Here is a 5,629-nt window from a genome sequence, read left to right as displayed (position 1 = left end):
CGAGATGTCCATTAGTAGGCATGGGTGTCTTGATTGGTTTGCACTTCTCCATATTGAATCTCTTCAACAAGTCTTTGGTGTACTTCTCTTGTGAGAGGAAGTTCCCATCTTTCATTTTCTTGACTTGAAAGTCGAGGAAGAAGGTCAGCTCACCAATCATTGACATCTCGAACTCCTTCGACATCAACTCACCAAATTCCTTGCAATGACAATCATTTGTCGAGTCAAAAAATATATCATCAACATAAACTTGACAAATGAAATATCACCGTTATGTTTCTTTGTGAATAGAGTTGTGTCGACAGTCCTGATCTTGAAGCCCTTCTCGATGAGGAAGTCGCGAAGACGCTCATATTAAGCCCTTGGAGCTTGCTTTAGCCCATATAGCGCCTTGGACAACCTGTAAGCATGATTAGGATATCTAGCGTCTTCAAACCCGGGTGGTTGCTCAACATATACTAGTTCATTTATGAAGCCATTTAAAAATGCACTTTTTACATCCATTTGATAAAGTTTTATGTCATAGCAAGATGCATATGCAAGAAGGATACATATGGCTTCAAGTCGAGCAACCGGTGCAAAGGTCTCTCCAAAATCTAAACCTTCAACTTGAGAGAACACCTTTGCAACAAGTGTTGCCTTGTTCCGAACAATCACACCTTGATCATCTTGTTTGTTTTGGAACACCCATTTTGTTCCAATGACCCTTGCATCTTCTGGAGGCTTCTCCAGGGTCCAAACTTGATTCCGGGTGAAGTTGTTTAATTCCTCATGCATGGCATTCACCTAGTCCTAGCGCCTCATATATACATGTAGGCTCAACACAAGAAACAAAAGAGTGATGTTCAATAAATGAAGCATATCTTTGAGAACGAGTAATAACCCATTGTGAAGGACTCCCAATGATTAGATCTCGTGGATGTGCTTGAAGTAGTGATGAGTTCCTCTTGTCAACCACTTGGGAAGAAGATCTTGGAGCATCAACATCTTCAGCTTGTACCCTTGCTTGTTCATGAGAGACAAATGTATCTTCATTTGCATGCCTCTCATCTTTTTCATCATCATGCGGTACATTTGATGAAGAAGGCTTGTCGATATTTTGCACCTCTTCTTCATCTTATTTTGGTTTGATGGCTCCAATTGGTATGTTCTTCATAGCTTCCCTAAGTGGTTCATCACCTACATCATCAAGATTTTCAAGTGCTCCTTGGGAGCCATTAGTCTCATCAAATTCAACATCATATGTTTCTTCCACCACACCAGTGGCATGATTGAATACTCGATATGCTTTGGATTTTGATGAATAACCAAGTAAGAAACCATTATCACAACGTATTTGAAACTTCCCTAAGTGATGGTGTTTCTTGTAGATGTAACATTTGCATCCAAACACCCGAAAGGAGGCATCTGGCTTTTTCCCATTTAGCAGTTCATAGGGAGTCTTCTCAAGTAGCCAGTGAGGAAATAGCCTGTTTGATGCATAGCATGCAGTGTTGACAGCTTCATCCCAAAACCTCTTCGTTGTGTTATACTCATCAGTCATTGTTCTTGCAAGAGTGATTTTCTTTCAATAATTCCATTTTGTTGAGGTGTGTATGTTGCAGAAACTTCATGCTTGATCCCAATTTCATCATAGTACTCATGAATGTTGGTGTTGTCAAATTCCTTTCCGTTGTCACTCCTTATTTTCTTGATTTTGCAGTCCAATTCATTTTGAGCCTTCTTGGCAAACTTCTAGAATATTGATGCAACCTCAGACTTGTCATGAAGAAAGAACACCCAATTATATCTTGAAAAGTCATCAACAATAACCAGACAATAGAGGTTACCACCAGCACTCGCATAAGTTGTTGGTCCAAATAGATCCATATGAAGTAACTCTAGTGGCCTTGATGTTGACATAAAAGCTTTTGTAGGATGAGTGTTAGCAACTTGCTTTCCAGCCTGACATGCAGTACAAAGGTTATCCTTTTCAAATACAACATCCTTCAATCCTCTAACCATGTCTTTCTTTAGAACCTTCTTGAGTGTGCTCATTCCAACATGTGCAAGCCTTCTATGCCATAGCCATCCAAGAGATGCTTTGGTAAAGAGGCAAATCCTTAGGTTTGCATCTTTAGAAGAGAAATCCACTAAGTATAGGTTGCTATATCTAAATCCTTTGAATACAATTGACTCATCATCTATTTTAGACACAACAACCTCTGTAGGAGTGAATAAGCATTGAAGGCCAAGATCACAAAGTTGGCCCACTGATAGCAAGTTGAAGCTTAATGGTGCAACCAAGAGAACATTTAAAATTTAAAGATCATTTGAAATTTCCACCTTGCCAAGCCCTTGAACTTTTCCTTTTGAATTATCCCCAAAAGTGATTTTATCTTGTTTATCAACATTTTCATCAAGTGGGGTGAACATCCGTGGGTTGCCAGTCATGTGTTGAGTGCATCCACTGTCAATTACCCAATGGCTCCCACCGGTCTTGTAGTTCACCTACATGAACAAATAAATCAAGCTTCAATTTTGAGGGCCTTATTTTGCATAGGACCAGTAACTTTCTCAATCAAGGACTCTGCAACCCAAATTTGTCTAGGTCTACTCTTGCTTGGTGGACCTAATAATGTTACTTTGACTTTTCCATTTGCAACTTTTCTTAGAACATAATGAGCATTGAAAGCAAATGGTCTTGAGTGCTTTGGCAAGGGAGTTGGTGGTGTGGCTTTGCAGTTGTGTGCAAAGTGTCCTTCTTTTCCACACTCAAAGCACTTGATGGGCTTAGGAGTCTGTTTTGCCTTGTATTGACTTGTTGCTTTCTTTTGCACAAAAAGAATTGTATCCAATACCACTCTTATTATTTTTCATTACAATGTTCATGAGTAACTCATTTTGAAGGTAGTGGCCTTTGTTGAACTTTTGTATACTTGTGGCGAGATGTTCCTTCTCAATCTTAAGTTTCTTGACTTCATCTCTAAGCCTTTCATTGTCCACTACCAACTCATTATTTATGTCATTGCTTTCTAAGGCAACTTTTCCTCTAGTGGTTGCATCTATCAAGTACCTCTTCAATTTATGGTTCTCTAGTGTCATGACTTCAACTTTTTCAATCAATTCATTATTAAGACTAAACTGATCAACTTGGCTCAAATCATCACATGAGGTTGCTACATCTATCTTAACAACAGGGTTAATAGCCTCATGTGTATTACAAGATAAAAGCTCATTTGCAATAAGAAGATTAACATAGTCAATTTTAATTTTTGTATAATCTTCCTTTACTTTGACAAGTCTATCTTTTAACTCCCTAGTTGCTTCACTTAATTTTTTACATTTATCTTTGGCATCTTTAAGGGCGGTTTTGAGCTCATTTTTAGTTGATGACATAGTTTTATTTTCATCTTTCATTTCTTCACTAGCTTTAACAACTATGTCGTACTTGGCAGTTAAAAACTCATTTTCATCTTTTAACTTGTCACATTTAGCTTTTGACTTTCTAATGATTTGAGTGTATTGTTTAAGTAAGTCAGCTAATTCATCATAGGAAGGAGAAGCATACTCCTCATCACTATCACTATCACAATCATCAATAATATCATTCTCAAGTTGTACCTTTTGTTCACCTTTAGCCATAAGGCATAGGTGAGAAGTGGATGAGGGTGATGGTGGTGGTGAAGAGAAATCCCCAGCGATGGCGACAACCTTTTCATCATTCTCTTCTTCACTTGAAGAAGACTCGCTTGAGGATTCAATGTCAGTGAGCCAGTCACCAGCAATATATGCTTTTCCATTTTTATTTTTATGGAATCTCTTGTGCTTTCCATCCTTCCTCTTGAAGAATTTATTTTCCTTCTTCATCACCACTGTCATCATCTTTCTTGCCCTTGAACTTGTTCTTCTTGGGCTTGTTGCATTGATGAGCAAAATGACCGAGTTCTCCACAATTATAGCAGTCCATCTCAGAGATGTGCTTTCTTTTGCTAGAGAAGAACTTCTTCTTTTTTGAATCAAACTTGATGCCTTCTCGATTGAGTTTCTTCAACATTTTGGTGGTATTTCTCACCATCAAGGCAATGTTTGCATCAAGATCATCATCACTTGAGGATTCTTCCTCAACTTGCATTTTGGTCTTCCCTTTCATTTCTTGGCTAGCTTTGAGAGCCAATTCTTTTCTCTTGGAAGAAGACCTATCCTTGTCATTTATGTACATATACATTTCATGAGCGTTGATCTTTCCCAATATTTGAGTTGGAGTAGCAATTGAAAGATCCATTTGATGTAGCACAGTGACAATGTGTCCATATTTGTCAATTGGGAGGAGATTGAGAATCTACCTCACAACATCCAGTTATGAAATTTGGGTGAGCCCCAAGCCATTGACTTCCTCTACAAGAATGTTAAGGCGTGAGTATGTATAATTAACATTCTCATTTCCAAGCATTTCAAAAGAATTAATTTTTTCCATTGCAATGTGGTATCTCTCCTCATGCTCACTTTTATTTCCTTCATGTAGAGCACAAATATCCATGCACAAATCATGAGCATTTCTATGATTTCTTACTCTATTAAAAACATCTTTGCAAAGGCCTCTAAAGAGAGTGTTTTTTGCCTTAGCATTCCACTTTTCATAATTATACTCATCACCTACAAGATTTGTGGGATCTCTTGGTTTGGGGAACCCTTGAGTGGCGGCTTTATAGACACCAATGTCTATAGCCTCTAAGTAAGCTTTCATACGAATTTTCCAATAAGGAAAATTGTCACCATCAAAAACGGGAGGAGGTCCATCCCCGCCGGACATCGCTACTCTAGCGGTTAAGCTAATCTAGGAGCAACAAGGCTTCGATACCAATTGAAAGGATCACGATGCCCAAGAGGGGGTGAATTGGGCTTTTCTAAAAATTCAACAAATATTAAACCCTAAGCAAGAGCCCAAATTCACCCAACTACTAGGAATAAGTGAATACTACTAGAAAAACAACAACCCTAATTCATTACTTCAAATACTTGCTAAACAATTGAACAAAGTGAAATGCTCAAATTAAATGCGGAATGTAAAGCAAGGTTGAGAAGACTCCTCCAATTTTTTGTCGGGGTATCGAAGAGTTGACACTCTTCCCTAGTCCTCGTTGGAGCACCCGCGCAAGGGTATCGCTCCCCCTTGGTCCTCGCAAGAACCAAGTGTTCACTATGAGGTGATCCTTTGCCACTCCGGCGCGGTGGATCCCTCACGACCGTGTATAATCTTGAGCCGGGTCACCAACAAATCCTTTGGGGTGATCATCACGCTCCAAACGCCACCAAGCCGTCTAGGTGATACCCATCACCAAGAGTAACAAGCCATAGACTTTCACTTGACCAAGAGAAGCCTAATGCATGTGGTGTATGCTCTAGGTGGCTCTCACTTGCACTAATGAGGTCCTAACATGGGATTAAGATTTTCTAATCACCTCACTAGGCTTTGTGGTGCTTGCAATGCTCTAGCAATGTGTGCGCTTTAATGTGGGCAGCAAGACACTCAATGTGGTAGGTGGAGGGGGCATAAATAACCCCACCCACCAAACTAGACGTTACCTCACTGTTCTCTGCATGGGCGCACTGGACAGTCCGGTGCGCCACCGGTGCACCACCAGTGCAC

This window comes from Zea mays, chromosome 5 (genome assembly GCF_902167145.1).
Source record: "Zea mays cultivar B73 chromosome 5, Zm-B73-REFERENCE-NAM-5.0, whole genome shotgun sequence".
Classification (NCBI taxonomy): Eukaryota; Viridiplantae; Streptophyta; class Magnoliopsida; order Poales; family Poaceae; genus Zea; species Zea mays.
Note: the sequence above shows the minus strand (reverse complement) of the source record.